The sequence below is a fragment of the Dromiciops gliroides genome, chromosome 1 (genome assembly GCF_019393635.1).
Source record: "Dromiciops gliroides isolate mDroGli1 chromosome 1, mDroGli1.pri, whole genome shotgun sequence".
Classification (NCBI taxonomy): Eukaryota; Metazoa; Chordata; class Mammalia; order Microbiotheria; family Microbiotheriidae; genus Dromiciops; species Dromiciops gliroides.
The window spans coordinates 401765764-401786677 of NC_057861.1; the positions used below are offsets into that span (position 1 = coordinate 401765764).

The window sequence follows — 20914 nt, forward strand, 5'->3', positions numbered from 1 at the left end:
CAGGGACTGCTTTTTATTTTGTTATTTGTATACTCAGTACTTGGTGCAGAGTGAACATGTCATCGTCACCACTAACAAAGTGCTTTATAATCATCACCTTATTTGATCCTCATAACAACTCTGGGAGGTAGGTGATATTATTATCCTACTTTTACAGATAAGAAAACTGAGGCAAACAGAGGTCAAGTGACTTGCTTAAGATCCTACAGCTAGTAAATCTTTGAGGTTGGATTTGAACATAGGTCTTCCTGACTCCAAGCCCAGCGCTCTATCTGCTATACCAGCTTTCCAATCCAGCCTTCAAATCACTGCCAGAGTGATTTTCCTTATACAAGTCATTCCTCTGCTCCAAACCCTTCCTCTGTGCCTTTCCATGTAGTTCAAGGAGGAAAGCCGAGAATTCCTTTCAAAATCTGGTATTACTTTATTCTTCTAGGTTTATGTCATACTCTTCTATCACCCTCCAGCTACCCTGTTCACCATCAAAACTGGTCACTGTACAGTGTCCACTGTACATATTCCATGTTTTTTCACTGGGATGCCTGATTCCTGATGCTTCCTATACCTAGAATGCCCTCTAATCATCTCTCTGCCTGTTAAATACCTTCTAAATCTTTCAAGTCCAACTCAAAAGTCACCTCCTTCTTGAAGTCTTTCTTGATTTCCTAGACAGAAAAGTTAAACAGATTTATCAAGTGTTATTTTGTATTAAAATGATTTGTGTAAATATCACATGGCAGGGGAGTTGGGGGAGAGGCCCCGCAAAAAAATTAAATTAAATTAAAAAGAAAGTGGGTTTTGAGCTGAATCTTGAAGGAAGCCAGAGAAAATAAATAAGTAGATTTGAAGAGGTAGAATATTTTTTTTTCAAGGCAATGAGGGTTAAGTGACTTGCCCAGGGTCAGCCAGTTAGTAAGTGTCAAGTGTCTGAGGCCAGATTTGAACTCAGGTCCTCCTGAATGTGCCACCTAGCTGCCCCCAGATAATTTCAATTATGGGAGAAATCTTGCCAAGGTAGAGACAGGAGCCTCTTTTGGGCCAAGCTCCTCATGGTCCTCACTTTTTGGACTCAGTACTTGTACCCTGTACTGGCCTTATCAGCCGCAACCACTCGAGATGCCTGAAGAAGTACAGCCTGGAGAGGAGGAAGTGGAGACCTTTGCCTTCCAGGCAGAGATTGGCTAGCTTATGACTTTGATAACCAATACCTCTTATTCCAATACAGAAATATTTTCTATTGCCTCTGGTACTCTGGACAAGATCCCTTAGAAGAATCTAATAGAGCCTTCCAAGTTGGACAGCAGTAAGGAGCTGAAAATTGACATCATCCCCAACTCTTAGGAGCATACCCAAACTTTGGTGGACATTGGCATTAACATGACATAGATTGACCTAATCAATATCTTGGAGACCATTGGCAAATCTGGTACCAAGGCTTTTTTATAGAGACTTTCTTAGATGTAGCAGACAACTTGATGCTTGGTCAGTTTGGTATGGGTTTCTACTTCACTTACTGGTGGCAGAGAAGGTAGTTGTCATTACCAAGCATAATAATTATCAACAGTATGCCTGAAAATCTTTAGCTAGTAGCTCCTTCACAGTCTGAGCTGACTATGGTGAACCTATTGGCAGGGACACTAATCTGTTCTTACATCTAAAAGAAGATAAGATAAAGTATCTAGAAGAGAGTTGGGTCAAGAAGATTGGAAAGAAGCATTCAAAGTTCATTGTTTACACTTTATTTGGAGAAAGAATGAAGTAAAGAAATCGGTTATGATGAGAAAGAGGAAGACAAAGAGAACAAGGAAACGCCAGGTAGAGATGGAGAGAAACCCAAGATTGAAGTTATAGGATCAGATGAGGAAGATAAAAGCAAGGACAAGAAGAAAAAACATGTAGAAAAACAAGGGAAAATATATGGAATAGATGGATCTGAATAAGACCAATATAAACATGTAACCTTGATAAAATCTGACAAGAGGAGTATGATGACTTTTGTAAAAGCTTTACCAATGATTGGGAATATCATTTGTCAGTAAAGCACTTCTCTGTGGAGGATCAGCTGGACTTCAGAGCTCTGCTTTCTTCATCCCCCTTTGGGTTCCCTTTAACCTCTTTGAAAACAAAAAGAATATCAAATTGTATTATGGCCCATGGACTCATCATCTCCCTCATTAGATTTTAAATTCCTTGAGGGTGGGGATTGTCTTTTGCTTTTATTTGTAATTCTCAGTGTTTAGCACAGTGCTTGACATAGTAGGTATTTAATAAATATTGATTGATTGATTGATCATGGGCATTTGTGATGTGCTTTTTTTCTGAGTATCTTAACTTCATCCATGGCAAGGCAGATTCAAAAGACCTACCTATCCTTGAAGTGAGATGTTACAGCAGAGTAAGATACTGAAGATCATTCATAAGAATGTTTTTAAGAAGTGTCTAGCACTCTTCTCAGAACTGACAAAAGACAAAAAGAATTATAAAAAATTCTGTGAGGTCATTTTGAAAAACCTCAAGCTTGGAATCCATAAAAACTCAGCCAAGAGGAGCCATTTATCTGAGCATTACATTGTCACACATTTCAGTCAAAAGATATAATAAGTTCCTTGCCTAAATATATGTCCAGAATAAAAGAAATCAAGATGAATTTTGTTATTATTTTTTCTAGCTCTATAAAATATTTTTGATGGTTTTATTGGTATAGCACTAAATAAATAAATTAACTTAGTGTGATAAAATAATGGGATTTGGCAGATGCCCACAGGCCCCACCTGAAAACCATCAAAATCAAGACCACACCTGGCTGGCCCTGAGTGGGGTGTTGTTCTCAGAAGTGGTGTACTACTGACATCAGCAAGAGACAACTCTCAACTGTAAAAAAATTAATTATTAATAAGTATATCTAACCTGGACAAATTATATAATTGGATTTATGAAAAAGTATAATTATATGAAAAATGATAAGTTTAGAGAAATTATAACTGGGCCATAAATTCTGCTGCAGTCGCCATTCAAATGTAAGAATATTTAAATTAACTGACTAGCCAAATTTGGCGGGGACTGATCTATGGAGGACTAATCTGGGGAATTTTGACTAGCTGGCTATCTGACTGCTGTTAATTTAATGTGGGCTGTTTATAAAGTTCCACCACACTGCTCCACTCCCAAATAGATAAGCAAAATATTAAGAAGCCTCTTAACTAAATAACCAAAGCAGAGTTTATTTATGAGATACTATTTAAAATTAAGAATACAGGGAAATAAAATGTACAACCTGACTGTGCTGCAGGGCTTCTCTTTCCACTGCTTCTCTTTGGAACTTCTGGAACACAATAAGGGCCTTAGCTGCTGCTTGCCTTAGGGCATTCAGGTACTTTATTCTAACTCAGAGCCCCTTTCACTTTGTAAATCCCCCTGCTTCTAACTTTCCTCTCCTTACTGCCACTGCTGAACCCCTGTGTTTCTCTCTCACCGACCTTCTGTCTGTCTGCTCCGTCAGTCTGCCCCTTGGCCTCTCTTTTCTCTGCTCCTAGTCCGTCTTCTCCTGCGTCCTTGTAGCCCCCTGTCTGTCTTCTCCAACCTTTGCTGTCTCATCTGCCCTCCTTTGGTCTCTCTATCTTGTCCGTTGGCCTTTCCTCCTTGCTCCTAGTCCTGCGTTACTGTTCCGTCTCATCCCCTTGACCTCTTCTCAACCTCTCTTGTCTCTCCTTGTCCAACCTCCTGAGTCTAACCCCTAGGTCTATATATACCTTTTCTTCTCTCCACTCAAATCTCAGGGCTTCTTGCGCCCCCAAAGACCAAGCTAATCTGCCAGCCAGGGCTGTGGCTGGTGGGGTTGGAGGGGACAGTGTGCTTCAGCCTTACATGCCTCAGCACAGGCTCTCCGGGATCTTTCAGATTGCTCCACTCAGGTCGGAGGGAGCTGGGGGCTTTTTTCCCCCAACTGTCTGACCTGGCATCTTGAACAGCCCATGGGGCTTTCTGGCTCAGTTGAAGCGAGGGGGAGGGGCACCAGCACCTCCCACACAGAAGAGACCCTGAGGGCCTAAGGCTTTCTAATCTTAGCCTACCGGTAGGGTCCCCAAATCAAAATAAATTTCCACACAACCAATCAGCTTGAAGGAAGGAGACAGGAAGTAAGAAGGTGAGGCTGGCTTGCCTCTTTTCATCCAGAACTGGCTTGGTGGTGGCAGGAGAACAGGAGAGCCGCCCCTTTCTGTCCAGGACTTTGGCGTGGTGAGGGACTTCACGTGGACTGTTAGGAAAAGCAGGGGTTTCTCTCTGGCTATACCAACTCTCTCTTCACTAACTTTTTTTTTTTTTTTTTGCGGGGCAATGGGGGTTAAGTGACTTGCCCAGGGTCACACAGCTAGTTAAGTATCAAGTGTCTGAGGCCAGATTTGAACTCAGGTACTCCTGAATCCAGGGTCGGTGCTTTATCCACTGCGCCACCTAGCTGCCCCTCTTCACTAACTTCTAATCCACTTTAATGAATCCTTAAAAGCCTAAACTCTTACTGAATTTATCAGATTTTAGCCAGCTTCCCCCCCAAAACTGGGGGAGGGGGCAGGTTAGGACCCACATTTAGATTTTAAACACCACACTTGTGTGAGAAAATAATGGGCTTCTATGAGACCCAGAGAGCCTGGCCAGACCTTTCTTAAGGCCAGCCCAGAGTCAGGAGAATTTCAAAGGAAATGTGGTTGGACCTTGGATTGTGAATAGGGATTAAAACCACACCTATCTGAAGGCCTTTTTGCCTACGAGGGCTCCATACTCTGACATCAGCGCACACTGCTCTGAGACACCCTCAAATCTAGTAAACCAATAGATTTGAATGATGCTAGCCAATTAGCTTTGAGCAATGTGTAAGGACAGGCTCTCCTCCAGCCCTCAGGAAGCTTACACAGTCACTCTGGAGCTTGGAGGGAACAGATGCAGCCCACTATCTTTCCTTCTTAACTTTCTGAGTCATGTGCTCTCTTTACTAATATTTAATATGCTTTAATAAATACTTAATGCCCCCAAAGTGGTGCAGGAGCCTCTAAATTCTAAGTAGCAATATATTAGAACCCCAGCTAAGTTTCCCTAAAACTTGGGACAATAATAGGACAATCCCATATAATTTTAATTGCCACAGTTGGATTGTCATTTTTATTATATTGGCTCTGCCTACCCATAAGCAATGAATATTTTTCTAATTGTTTAGAGCTGACTTCATTTCCGTGAAAAGTGTTTTGTAGTTCTGGTCATATAGTTGCTGTGTTTGTCTTGGCAGGTAGACTCCCTAGTATTTTATATTGGCCACAGTTATTTTAAATGGAATTTCTCTTTCTATCTGTTGTTGCTGACTTTATTGGTAATATATAGAAATGCTAATGATTTATTATTTTGTATCCTGCAACTTTGCTAAAATTGTTAATAATTTCAAGTAGCTTTTTGGTTGATTCTCTAGGATTTTCTAAGTATAACATCGTATTATCTGCAAAGAGTGGTAGTTTTGTTTCCTCATTATCTAATTCCTTTCATTTCTTTTTCTTCTCTTATTGCTATAGCTAACATCATAATGAAGGAAATCCAGAAGTATTCTGTTCTATCAGTGGTAAAAATGAAGAATAAGTGGCCAACTAATGCCTTTTTGGAATGGATACAGAAAACATAGGTTTGAAGTAATATTCATGACAAAGCCTATTGATGTGCACCAGCTAAAGGAATTTGATGCAAAGACCCTGTTACCAAGAAAGGGTTAGAACTTCCAGAAGATGATGAAGATAAGAAAAAAAAATGGAGGAGAGTAAGGCATAATTTGAGAACTTGTGCAAGCTAATGAAGGAAATTCTGTATAAGGAAGTGGAGAAAAGTAACAATCTCCAATCTGCAGATGTCTTTGTCCTGTTGCATTGTGTCTAGCTGGACAGTAGCCACCAGATACATCATGAAGTTAATATATGCAGAATAAAGAGAATTCAGTTTTGTAACCCCCCCCCCAAACAAAAACAAAGGCAGAGACAGGACATCAGGTGTTGAGATTTGAGGAACTTCACATAAGTCACTGTCATTGTACTGTGGAAAGTATAGAGGGGGGTGTGGTGTAAGAAAGATGGAAAGGTAGTGATATGGGCAGAATTTTGGGCTCGAATTGATCATGAGTTGTCCCAAAAGAATTACAAGACTCAGTGATTCAGTTTCCCATTTTATTGCAATACTGTGGGTGACCACAAAGAGAGAACCAGAAAAGTGGAAAGGTATCTCTCGAATAGTGAAAGAAAAGACAGTTATATTTATAGTATGGATAAATTGATTGTCAGTCTCATAATAATCGCCACCTTGGGGAGGTACAGGAGAGGGCCTGTCCTTCTCATTATAATATTCTCTACCTTGGGGTGTTTCAGGGGAGGGCTTATCCTAATTTGGAGTTCCTGGGGTCTTAAGCCAACCCCTGAGGTGGGTACCTTTTTTAGTGGAGGTGTGTTTTGGGGGTTTACACGTCATAAGGTGAATCTGGGGACAAATTTGGCCTTTTCTGTGCATGTCTCTTTCTGGTTCCCATGACTAGTTTTAAAACATAATAATTTTTCTTTAGAATTTCTATACCCTTGGGGCAGCTAGGTGGCACAGTGGATAGAGCACCGGCCCTGGAGTCAGTAGTACCTGAGTTCAAATCCGGGCTCAGACATTTAACACTTACTAGCTGTGTGACCCTGGGCAAATCACTTAACCCCAAGTGCCTCACTAAAAAAAAAAAAAAAATTTAAATTAAAAAAAAAGAAGAATTTCTATACCCTTGTCATTTCCTTTATTGTTATTTGACCTGACCCATTATGGTCTTGTTATGGGTACTGATCACTGTGAGTACAATAGCCTAGCATAAGTTATCCATTAACTGGGGTCTAACTTCCTTTTGGAGCTAATATCTGAATTAGAGCTTGGATCTTAGGTTTTTCTATTAACCCCTTTTTGCCTCCTACATCATTCCCCCCCCTTTTCATATGCCCTGGGAAAAAGGATGAAGATCAATTCTTCTATATCTACTTCCTGCTGAGTGGGCAAAGTAGGGGCCCACAGCAGGGTTATGAATTGAGGAAGATGTAGGAACTCGAGTTACAAATGCAAGAACCACAACACAAAACACAAATGATTTACAAACATACCAAGGGGCAACAGGGACCCTAATACAGAATAAGTCTTAGAGTTCCATGAAAAACTGGACGAAGCAAGCAGTTGTGAACAGTTTCAGCCATCCAGGTAATCTCTGTACAGCAGCTCAACCTTCTTCAGGAGGTGTTCTGAGCCATATAGACTCTGCCTCAGTCCAGGACTACATCTGCCAGAGAGTTTGAGCACTCTTCCAATTCTTGTAACCCTAATGCAGTAGAATTAGAAACTTATTCTATTACCAAAGTTAAATTTGTAAGCATAGCTTCATGTTCGTTACCCCACAAAAGGAATAGTGAGGGCAGCAGTTTTTCAGACCCACCAAAGAAAATTATCTCAGGTTCCTCTTCTGACTCTAGTATAAGAAGAGGCAGTAGCATTCTTACTCTGCGATCCAAATGGCCCAAAGTAACATATGGGCTTAAGCAGTTGGTAGTTAACACTAAAGACTTATAATAATCTCCTCCCTGCTATAAGAAGGGGAGATAACCTCAGGGTGCAAGGGGACCAGAGCTAAGGTGGACCTGGCAACTAATCTAGCAGCAAGGTCTGCCCTGTGGCTCCCTTAAGCTATGGAGTTGGTAGCTTGGTGCCCTTGGCAGTACTTAACAGAGATCTGACTGGGCAAATTTATGGTAAAACCTAAAATGCATAACTATATTTCCTAGTTACCTCCTACATCAGTAGGAAGGGGGCAGGTTAGGAAACAGAAGACTAGATTTATTCCTGGAGGTACTGGGTCTGCCACTGGAACTCCCAGAGCAGGGAGATGATACTGCCCTTTTCATTAGCTTTGAAAACTAATAAACATTTGAAAAACAAAATTAACCTGGTCAGCCTTGGGGCCAATTGGAATCAATGAAGATTTATTGAATGCTTACTATATTTGAGGCACTGGGGTTGTGGGAGACATACAAAAATGGGTGAAACAAAAGTCTTTCCCTTTTAGAGTATGGGGTCCAGGAAGAGAGATAAAGTGAGCATGAAAAGTGAATATAATACAAGGTAGTTCATGAAAGTCTAACGAGATATAAAATGTGACATTAGTTCAAAAAGGGAGAGATCACTTAAAGCCAGAGAGAAAATTGTGGGAATAAAGAAGTAAGACTCAAAGAAGGCTTTATGATGATATTTGTATTGGGTCTTTTTTTTGGTACATAATCAGGGTTAAGTGACTTGCCCAGGGTCACATAGCTAGTAAGTATCTGATGTCAAATTTGAACTCAGGTCCTCCTGACTCCAAGGCTAGTGCTCTCTTGACTGAGCCACCTAGCTGCCACTTGTACTAGGTCTTAAGGGATGAAATAGGAATTGAACAAGCATACTAATTGGAGAACAATCCAAATGAAGGCAAATGAATAAACAGACTGAGAGAAAAGAGCACAGAAATGAATAAAATTTTCTTATATTTACTTTTATAAATCTTAGTTCAGTTAATTTGCTGGGGTTTTATTTAATCATAGAGGTTATAGCTCTCCAGCTGGAAGGGATCCTGGAGGCCATTAAGTCCATTTTTCTTATTTTACAGGTGAGAAAATTTAGACTTAAGGAGATTAAGTGATTTGTCATACAGGTAATAAGCATCAAATGTAGAATTTGAACTCAGGTCCTCATGATTAATAGTTCTGTAAAAAGGGAGACTTCTTGATCTTTCTATGTGATATGTACATGTTAGGGGTTAGGGAGGAGTGCTTAAATTCCTTACATGCATTGTAGTATTTGTTTTCAGATAAACAGAAAATACTGAATTGGATATTGCACACAGCTCAGTCCCTCAGTCAATATTTCCTATTGTACTTAAGGTGATCTACCACTAGAGGTCATGATATAGTTTTATAAATGCATAACCCTCAGAAAAGTAAAAAATAAAAATTAGTCATCTGATACAGAAATACTTGAGAGGTTTTAAGTAATATTATTACATTTTGTCAAGTTTATTTCAGGAATCATTTGGTGTAGTAATAATTTTCAAATCAAACACAATCTTACCATATATAGAAATATTGTACATGGTGTTCCATGATTCACAGCTATAGAGAATCCCCAAGAGAATATTGAAGCTACAAAGATGGCCTCTTGCATCATCAGACATTTGAGGACTATGGAAAGTCCCGAACAATTTCCTAAATGTAATCTTGCCTTCTCTCCTCTTCCTATCAAATGCTATGCCTCTGTACTTCCTGTCCAAGGCATGTCTAGATGGACTAATTAATTCAATAGACTCTACTTCTAGCTATGTGTCAGAATCTAGATAATATGCTTCTTTGTTGTTGTTGCTTCCACAACCCATTAATTATTTATTTTAATATAAATTTTATTTTAACTTCTATTGATTAGTACATGTATTCACTATGTAAGCAAGAACATAAGAAAAGAGGAAAGCAAAGGAATAAACATGGCAGACAGATCATAAATGATTCTATATATATTTGCACAAATTTCAATTATTTACTGTTTGTTAAACTCTAAACAAAAAGTATCAGTATTGGTTGTAATGTCACAGTAAGTAACCAAATCATTGTGATTACTTCTATGAACCCTTTTACAATCATTTGGAATGTCAACTTATTACTGTTATTTATGATGTGATTAGGGTGTTTTGTTCAAGTAGTGATGCTTTTTTTGTTCTGCATTATTTCATATGTCTTTCACATTTCTTTGAATTCTTTGTTTCCTATGGTAGACTGAAATGAATTACATTTATATGTTATAATTTGGAGGGATGCTATTTTGAAATCACTGGACAGGTAGTTTTTTCGTGTGTTTTTTTTCCTTCAAATTTTGTAGTTGTCTTCTTAGGAATATTTTTTATACAAATAGGTCTTTCTTGCCCCATTGTCAATAATTTCTCCAGGGTATAATATGAGGAGTGGACCACTTGGTCAAAGGGTAGGTACATTTTTTGTAATTCTCATTGTATAATTGCATATTGCTTTCCAAAAACTTAGACCAATCCCTAACTCTATCACTAGTTTATTATAATTAGTGAGTTTATTTTTGTCATACTTTTCCTACCATTGGATTTTATTATATTTGCCAATATGTTGGTTATGATTTAGAACCTCGGAGTTCCTTTAATTTATATTTCTCTAATTTTTAGAAACTCTGAACATTTTTCCTGTGGTTGTGTTTTGAAACACATTATGAACAGGACCAACAGATTTTTGGTATATGAATCCCAAGTGAAAGAGCCAATTTGATAGCAATGACAGACAAAGACTATATCTTTGAGTCAAGTATCCTCAATTTGATTATTTTATTTCATACAAAGCATTTTTCCTGATTCATTTTGCTTATTAACATGGCAGTTGATAAGTGGAATCAGAAGTATTTGGGGCCAATTGGAATCATCTGTAAGTTTTAATATCAATTGAGTATGACCTTGGGGAAATCAATCATTCTGGACCTCAGTTTCCTGATTTACAAAATGGAGGATAGGCATGAAAAGAGATAGATTTAATTTTTCTCTATATATTCTTGGGTTTCATCTTAGAGTTGTTAAATGTTAGTCAATAAATATTTACTAAGCTCTTGCTATGTGCCTGGCATTGTGCTAAGCCCTGGAGTGGAATGTTACAGCGAGAAGGGACTTTAGAAATCAACCAAGTACTGTCCTGTATGGTTATGATAATAAGACCAATAAGTGAAGGAAATCTGGAGGAGGAAGAGATCAGTATCACCTGGAATAATCAAAGAAAAATGGCTAGGGGAAAAGGGACCTAGGATGTCCTGGGATGTCCTATACTAGAATTGCCAGGACCAGTACTCTACACATCCCCAAAGAACCCTGACTAAAAAACCTTTCCAGTTGTTTATGTGATTAAAAAAAAATTTAATCAAGCATTTATTTCCTTTTAGTATAACAAAATTATTTTGGAAGGAAAGTACTAATGAAACATTTCGGTGGTGGGAAAGGTAAGAGGGAATTCCCCATTTTCCCATTTCCAAGTTCCAGTCCTGATCGTGCCAATTACTTATTGTGTAATTCTTAGGTAAGTCTCATAATCTTTTTTTTTTTTTTTAGTGAGGCAATTGGGGTTAAGTGACTTGCCCAGGGTCACACAGCTAGTAAGTGTTAAGTGTCTGAGGCCGAATTTGAACTCAGGTACTCCTGACTCCAGGGCCGGTGCTCTATCCACTAGGCCACCTAGCTGCCCCAGTCTCATAATCTTTTAAAAATTATATATTATTTGTTTCATTATTTCCCAACTGCATGTAGAATTTTTTAAACTTTTTTTTTTGTGTGTGTGAGGCAATTGGGGTTAAGTGATTTGCTCAGGGTCACACAGCTTGTAAGTGTTAAGTGTCTGAGGCCAGATTGAACCCAGGTCTTCCTGACTCTAGGGCTGGTGCTCTATCCACTGCGCCACCTAGCTGCCCCCTAAACATTCATTTTTTTTAAATTTTGAGTTCCAAATTCTCTCTCTCCCTCCTGTTCCTCTCTTACTTTTTAAGAAGGCAAGCAATATGATATTGATTATATATGTGAAGTCACATAAAACATTTTCATATTATCCTTGTTGCAAAAGAAAACAGACCAAAAAACAAGAAAAATTAAGAAAAAATTAAAAAGTGTGCTTCAATCTGCATTCAGAATGCATTCTTTCTCTATATATTCTGGTGGTAGATAGCATTTTTCATCATGGGTCCTTTGGAATTATCTTGGATCACTGTCTTGCTGTTACTGTGTACAATGTTCTCCTAGTTCTGTTCACTTCACTTTGCATCAATTCATATGTCTTCACAGATTTTTCTGAAACTATCCACTTCATCATTTCATATAGCAAAATAATATTAGAACACAAAGCTTTATCTATCATGGTGGATGTTTTGGTTTATTTAATCTAGATTTGATTTTATTTTTAGTCAGTACTAAGCCTTCTTTTTCTTTTCTTTTCTTTTTTTTTGTAGGGCAATGGGGGGTTAAGTGACTTGCCCAGGGTCACACAGCTAGTAAGTATCAAGTGTCTGAGGCCGGATTTGAACTCATGTACTCCTGAATCCAGGGCTGGTGCTTTATCCACTGCGCCACCTAGCTGCCCCCTATGGAGGCAGACTTCTAATGATACCATACTCTACATTTAAGCATGTCTAAATTGTGTTTGGGGGGCTTGTTGGTTTGGTTTGCCAATATCTGATCATAAAACTTATAGATTCAGATATCATTTGCCAGAAAACCAAATGCCCATTTCTCTCTGGGATGCACTAAGTAGTTCTTTCAAACTCAGATTCTGTGATTATCTTGAGCTTGTTTCACTAATCTATTTGTCCAAATCTTTGTTATCTTCTCAAAAATTTGTTAATCAAATTATTCATCTGGCCAAAGAGCACCATTGGGTGACTTGGCAGTTGCCAGCAATCAGGCTGAGAGATCCTGGGCTAAAGGCCTTAAGTAAGGACTCAAAGCCTTCAGCAACTCTGAATTAGGTGAACAAGACAGAAGGACAGGTTTCTGGTAAAGGGGTTATGTTTATTTGTTGGGCATTGAGGTATTTGGGATGGGGTTTGTGCTATAGGACTACAGTGTGATTTTCTACAACATGCCTTTGGCAGTGGTGATCACTGGCTTTTGGGATTTGGTCAGAAAAAGTTGGAAACTCATGAGACATGCTAGTTTAGTCAAATCTTGGTTAATGTGTATCAGTAGTTGTGGTGTGTATTAAAGACCTGAAGCCACCCACTGATATTATAATCCAATCTAAATTCTTTTTTGTTCAATTTAATTCAACAAGTATTTGTTAAGCATCTACTACAGCCAAGGTTTTGTGCTAGGTGCTAAAGGTTACAAAGATAAAAATAAAACAGTTCCTGCCTTCGTGGAGCTTAAAGGGGGAGAGGTTATATCGTGTGTGTGAGTGTGATTCCTAGCAATACAAAATTATCTGAGGAACAGAGAGGGGAGAGGTGGAGGGTTGGGGGAGGAGCAGGGGGAAGAATGAGGAAAGGCCTGGGACAAGAGGTAGCTCCAATGCTGAGCTTCAAAGGAAGTTATGAATTCTGTAAGGTCAAAGTAGGTAAAGAGTATATTCCCTACTTGGGGGATTAATTCCACAAAGACTAGGAAGGAAGAGATGAAATTATCCCCATACATCAGTTCGCATACTTTAACTGGAACAAAAAGTGTGTGAGAAGGAATAATGGGAGATAAGACTAGAAAGGTGAGGGCATTATTCATAGAAGACTTCAAATACCAGGCCTTGGATTTTGTATTTTACCCTAGAGACACCAGCGAGCCAGAGAAGATTTCTGAGGGGTATGGGAGATGATATGGCCTGAAATTTGTTTTAGAAATATAAATTTGGCAGCTTTGTGGGCATGGTTTGGAGAAGAGGGATTTGAAGAAGGGACAAGTGATTAGCAGGTTAATCCTAGTGATAATCCAGATAAGAAATGATAAGGACCTAAGGTGTCACACTGTCTCCTTGCATTCTGCATATACAAAGTGCATGAAGAAGCACCAGAATTGTTTCTACTGAAATGAGCATTATAACACTGATTTTATGTCAAATTGGCACAGAAAACACTACTAGATACTTGCAGAACTCAGCTTTCCTACTCCTAAAACAAAGCAAACCAGTTCCTAACCTTCAAATTGGGGGCAGGGTGGAGGGGTGAAGAGGAGTATACATCATATTTGGGGGGGGAGCTGGGACAATGAGGGTTAAGTGACTTGCCCAGGGTCACACAGCTAGTAAGTGTCAAGTGTCTGAGATTGGATTTGAACTCAGGTCCTCCTGAATCCAGGGCTGGTGCTTTATTTACTGGGCCACCTAGCTGCCCCCATCATCATATTTTAATGAAGGCAGATTTCTATACAATTTTGAAGGAAAAAATCATCTCTATCCTGCAACAGTATCTACTAATTAGCTTCTTAAGTCTACAAAATGTAAAATCATTCCAGCTAAAAAGGGCCCAAACCCAAATAGATATTACCAACCCTTCCTATTATTCCATGTTTTTTCTCATCTCTCATTTCTACTGAGTCAGAGACCAGGCCCCATTAAGTGATAAAAGTCTCTTGGCAGGAATAAGGTTTTGAATTGCTTCTCTTGCTCTTGGGAGCCTGGAGCAGCTGTTGTTCCCCAGTTGAGCCTGCTGTTAAGACACATTTCTTTTTTTTCATTAGTACTGCAGTCCAAGAATAAATCAGCTGGTTAATTTCATTAGCTAAAAAGCCTCCAGCTCAGAACCAATAATTACCATGAATAACATTTTAACATTTTGTCCTCTTTAAAAACAAAACAATCTCTCAGAGAGAAAAGTTATATTATATGTTCCACAAAAGATATTTTTTGAGTGATAACATAGCTTAGATAATATGAGGATTTATTTTGTTACCTGGCTTTTTTTTTTTTGCACGATATTAGGCCTTTCTGTCTGCTTCTGTCTTTGTCTCTCTCTGTCTCTCTTTCTGTTTCTCTCTCTGTCTTTTATCCACTTCCCCATCATAAGGACAATTTTGGATAGAGAACCAGCCCTATATTCAGGAGGACCTGAGTTCAAATCCAACCTCAGACACTTAACAATTACTAGCTGTGTGACCCTGGGCAAGTCACTTAACCCCAATTGCCTCACCAACAAACAAACAAACGGATAAATAAATAAAAATAAATAAAAAATAAAAAACATTATAAGGACAATTTTATTTGGTAGGAGCTGGAGCCCAAGTAATAGCAGGATCAGGGAGAGCTTCATATATGGTTTTGATTAGTTCAGGAATCAAATGGTTACCCTAGTTGGTTATGGCTGAAGCTCCATATTCAATGAGATCTTGTTGCTATTTTTCTAGGCCATCAATTAGTGGGATCAATTGAGGAAATATGAATAATTCAATTCTATAAACTGTTATTGAGCACCAGCTTTCTGCTAGGCACTGAGAGAGATAGAAGAATAGGGGCAATAAAACATGAAGGCAAAGTACTTAGGGGAATTAGAAACAAAGTCTTATGAAAGTCCAGAATCAGCAAACAATGCATAATAATTTTTGTTGTTAGGTCATGTCCAACTCTTTGTGACCCCATTTGGAATTTTCTTGTCAAAGATACTGGAGCGGTTTGCCATTTCCTTCTCCAGCTCATTTTACAGATGAGGAAACTGAGGTAGATAGGGTCACACAGCTAGTAAGTGCCTGAGGCCAGATTTGAACTCAGGAAGATTAAGTCTTCCATGCTCCAGGCCTAGCTCTCTATCCACTGTGCCACCAGCTGTCCTAATGATACTATATGACTATAAATCTTGAATATTACAATCTCTAAGGAGTCAGAATTACAAATTCCACAAGGGATGGTGGAGAAAGCTGCATGGTGGATATTATTAGGCAATGTGTAAATTAGGGCCACTTAACTGCATCAGTCAGAATGATAGCCACCTTTGTGAACACAAGGAATTTTTAAATGAGGATATTTGAGTTCATTTTCTCCTATTCATTTCAATTCCTATGTTTGGGAGCAAATGCCTAACACAGCATCCAAGTGTGAAAGAATAAAAGGAAAAATCTCACATAATTATTGGTGTCTTTTATTTTTATATCTTATTGATTAAGTGATTGTTTTCTAGATATATCCCCCAAACCCACCAGCACTGAATCCTCCCTTATAACAACAACAAAAATAGTGGAGCAGAAACAACCAGTGAAGTGACTGCATGTGACAGTTATTGTCTACCTTGTCCCTGTAGTACCCTACCTTTCTGTCAAGAAAAGGAAAATATGTTTCATTATCTAGTCTGTACTCAAGATTCGTCACTATAATAATAATAATAATTATTATTATTATTATTATTTTGGCGGGGCAATGGGGGTTAAGTGACTTGCCCAGGGTCACATAGCTAGTAAGTGTCAAGTGTCTGAGGCTGGATTTGAACTCAGGTACTCCTGAATCCAGGGCCAGTGCTTTATCCACTGCACCACCTAGCTGCCCCCCCCCCTTTTTACTTAAAAGTATCAGTTATTTTATTTCAAGATGGCAGACTACGCCAAAATTAAAATTTAAGTCACTACAATTATTAAAAATTTGTTTTCCTTTTATTGTTCTTTTCATTTACATTATCATAGTCATCAAGTGTGTTGTTTTCCTGGTTCTACTTATATCACTCTGCAACCATCAATACTAGTTCATATAAATCTTCCCATAGTTATCTGAAATCCTTATATTTGTCATTTCTTACTATATGGTAATTAATTACACTAATATACCACCATCTGGGAAAAAGCCCCAGACCAGCCATCCTTTATTATCAAGACCTTTTCCCACCCCTCCAATTTATCTCTTCCTCCCCACTCCTGAATTTAAGATCTCTTTTCATGTTATCTTCTCTCATTAGAATGAGAGCAGGGACTATTTTTATTTTTGTGCTGTGTTTAGCACAGCACCTGCACATAGTAAGTGTTTAATAAATCCTTGGTGACTAACTAGCAGTTTGTTCAGCTATTCCTTTATTAATGGGTACCCAATTTGTTTCTAGTTCTTTGCCACCACAAAAAGTACTGCTATTAATTAATAAGATCAAAATGAGATAATTTTGAAAAGCATTCAGCATAATGCCTGGCACATAAATAAGTAATAAATACTTATTCCCTTTCCCACTATTAATTGTGTGTATGTATGTATGCATATATATGTAAATATACTTTCTCTCTCTCTAGCTCTCTATCATCTATCATCTTTTTGTTCAGTCATTCAGCCTTGCCCGATTCTACATGAACGCTTGGACCATAGCACACCATTACCTTGTATTCTCCACTATCTTTCTAAATCTGTCCAAGTTCATGTTCATTGTTTTCATGACACTATCAAACCATTTCATCCTCTGCCATCCCCTTTTCCTTTTGCTTTCAATCTTTCCCAATATAAGGGTCTTTTCCAATGAGTCCTGTCATCTCATTATGTGGCCAAATTATTTAATTGCAGCTTTAGTATTTGACCTTCTAGTGAGTAGTTTGAATTCATTTCTTTAAGTATTGACTGATTTGATCTTCTCATCCAAGGGATTCTAAAAGTCTTCTCCACAGGGCAGCTAGGTGGCGCAGTGTATAGAGTACCAGCCCTAGATTCAGAAGGACCTGAGTTCAAATCCGGCATCAGACACTTAACACTAGCTGTGTGACCCTGAGCAAGTCACTTAACCCCAATTGCCTCACCCAAAAAAAAAAAAAGTCTTCTCCAGCACCACAATTTGAAATCATCAATTCTGTGGCACTTAGTTTTCCTTATAGTTCAACTCTAACAGCCATAGCTTTGACTGTATGGACCTTTGTTGTCAAGGTGATGTCTCTACTTTTTAGTATGTTGTCCAGATTTGCCATGGCTTTCCTTCCTGGGAGCAAACAGTCTAATTTTATGACTTCAGTCACCATCTGCAGTGATCTTTGAGCCCAAGAATGTAAAATATGGCACTGCTTCCATTTCTTTTCCCACTATTTGCCAGGAAGTGATGAGACTAGTTGCCATGATCTTAGGGGTTTGTTGTTGTTTTGTTTTAATGTTAAGCTTCAAGCCAACTTTATACTCTCCTCTTTCACCCTCATCAAGAGGCTTCTTAATTCTTCTTCATTTTCTGCCATCCAAGTGATATTGGGTACATAACTGAGATTGTTTATCTTTCTGCCAGCAACCTTAATTCTGGCTTTTGATTCATCCAGTCTGGCATTTCCCATGATGTACTTTGCATATAAGTTAATCCTCTTTTTCACATCTTAGACCAATCAGTTGTTCCATGTTCAGTTCTAATTGTTGCTTTTTAATTTTTTTTTTTTTGCACGGAGCAATGAAGGTTAAATGACTTGCCCAGGGTCACACAGCTAGCAAGTGTCATGTGTGTGATTTGAACTCAGGTCCTCCTGAATCCAGGGTCAGTGCTTTATCCACTGTACCACCTAGCTGGCCCCTAACTGTTTTTTTGTTTTTTGTTTTTTTACCTTTGTAGAGGTTCCTCAGGAGACAAGCAAGATGATCTGACACTTCCATCTCTTTGAGAATTTGCTACATTTTATTGTGATCCACAATGGTCAATGAAGCAGAAGTAGATCTTTTTCTGCTTTCCCCAAAATCCAGCAAATGTTTGCAATTTGGTTTCTAGTTCCTCTGCATCTTTGAAAACCAGTCTGCTCTTCTGGTCATTCTCATTTCACTTATTGCTGAAACCTAGCTTGCAGAATCTTAAGCATAACCTTGCTGGCATGTGAAGTGAGTGCAATTCTTTGGTTATTTGAACAATCCTTGGCATTGCCCTTCTTTAGGATTGGGACATGAACTGATCTTTCCCCAGTCCAGTGGTCACTGTTGAGTTTTCCATATTTGCTGGCGTATTGAGTGCAGCACTTTAATAGCATCCTCTTTTAGGATTTTAAATAACTCAGCTGGAATTCCATTGCTTTCACTAGTCTTATTGTTAGCATGCTTCCTAAGGTCCACTTGACTTTATTCTCCAGGATGTCTGGCTCTAGATCAGTAACCACACCATCTTAGTTATCAGTGATGTTAAGATCTTTCTTGTATAGTCCTTTTGTATATTCTTTTTTTTCTGTTATTTTGTGTATTCTTTCTTCTGTTATTTTGTATATTCTTTTTGTTTGTTTGTGTTGTGGGTCAATGAAGGTTAAGTGACTTGCCTAGGGTCACACAGCTAGTAAGTGTCAAGTGTCTGAGGCTGGATTTGAACTCAGGTCCTCCTGAATCCAGGGCTGGTGCTTTATCCACTGCACCACCTAGCTGCCCCTGTTTTCTATATTCTTTCTGCTTGTTAAGTACCTACCATTTTTGTCTTTTATTGTGACCATTTTTGCATGAAACATTCTCATGATAATTTTAATTTTCTTAAAGAGATCTCTTGTCTTTCCGATTCTATTGTTATTTCTTTACATTATTCATTTAAGAAAACCTTCTTATCTCTCCTTGCTATTCTCCAGAATTCTGCATTCAATTGAGTAGATATTTCCCTTTCTCCTTTCACTTTCACTTTCCTTCTTTCCTCAGATATTTGTAAAGCCTCATCAGACAGCCATTTTCCATTCTTGCTCTTTTTTTTCTTTGGGATGTTTTTGTTGCTTCCTCCTAAACAATGTGGAGAACCTCTGTCCATAGTTCTTTGGGCACTCTTAACAAATCTAATCCCTTAAATCTATTTATCACTTCTACTTCATATTCATGAGGTATGTTAACACATACACAAAGACACACACACACACATATATATACATGTATATAAAATTTCAAATATATTATTATATAAATATATTTGAGAATTTTTTTTCTCTTGACTTCTTCTTCGGGGTATGTTCCCAAGGTAGTGAGATCCTCTGTTTAGTCAAATTTCTCATAAAATTTCAACTTGTTTACCAGAATGACTGAATTCAATTCACAGCTCCACCAACTGTGAAACAGTATATCTGTTTCTCTACAGCTCCAAGTACTATTTCTGATTTAACCCCAACACATACTCTAGGGCCTGAAACAAGCAATGCCCTTCTCATTGGAACCAATATTTTGCAGGTTTTTTGTTTTGTTTTGTTTTTTAGCATAAAAGAGTATTGTGCTTTGTCAAAGGCTTTTTCTGCATCTATTGAAATGACAATATGATTTGGTATGTTTTGGTTTTTAATTTGATTAATTATATTGTTTCCCTAATGTTGAACTATCCTCACATTTCTGATATAAATCCCACTTTATCATAATGAATGATTTATTGGATAAATCACTATAACCTATTTGATAGAATTTTGTTTAAAATTTTTGAGTCATTGTTCGTTAATGAACATTGTTCATTTTCTTTCCATGTTTATCTTTCCCTGGTTTAGGTATTAGGACTATGTTTGTCTCATAAAAGGATTTAGGGAGGGTTCTTTCTTAATTCTTGAGTATAACTTGTGAAGTATATATACTAAAAGTTTGGTAGAATTCTTCTTCTGGGAATCCATCAGTTCCAGGAGGTTTTTTGTTTTTATTGTGCCGTCCCCCTTGGTAACTCCTTTTCTGAGACCAAGTTTTTAAAAGCTCTCTGTCTAGTCTTCTGCCCTCACCTATTGTTGCCTAAATTCTCATACTAAACTCTCAAAACTGGAGTTGCTCGTAGGTAAGCCTCAACTCTCTTGAGCAGGCATGAAGATATCTGCTTCTGCCATCATCTTCATCTTCATCTTCTTCATTTTCATCCTCATCTTCATCATTTCCATCATCTCCATCATCTCCATCTCCTCTGTTTCCTCCATCATCCCCATCTCCTCCTCCTCCTCCTCCTTCCTTCTTTCTCACAGTGACTAAGTGTCAAGTGTCTGAGACTGGATCTGAACTCAGGTCCTCCTGAATCCAGGGCCAGTGCTTTATCCACTGTGCCATGTTCTTTTGAAGGGAATATCTCCTCCGTGTCCCAGTTGCTATCAGCTCTTGAGGTGGGAAAGTCCACTCTTAGGTCTCCAGTGTTCAGAAAGGGAACCCAAAAAATAAAAGGTAGTCAGGAACTTGAGGTTCTATAATTCCCTCTCTAGACACCTGGGAAGACACATGAAGTGTGTTCCTAGGAGGAAGAAACTATTCATGCATATAGGGTCCCTTCAGAACAAACACATGTCATGTATTTGCATATGACAACTTATTTCTATCATGAGCTTCTGCCACAAATTACCATCAACTTCTAATGGTTAGAAAATAGCAGATGAGGACAGGTTTCCCTTGCCCCCTTACCCCTCACCCAGAATGCATCTCTACTCTGCTATCTCTGGTCCATGTTCTCAAAGCCTGACAGAGAGAGAGAAAGAGAGAGTTAC

The 20914-nt window shown here is 38.4% G+C and overlaps 1 pseudogene; it reads left to right on the forward strand.

Moving 5' to 3' along the window:
- Positions 1–1116: 1116 nt before the first annotated feature.
- On the forward strand, positions 1117–5567 carry LOC122749761 (annotated as a pseudogene).
- Positions 5568–20914: the final 15347 nt, after the last annotated feature.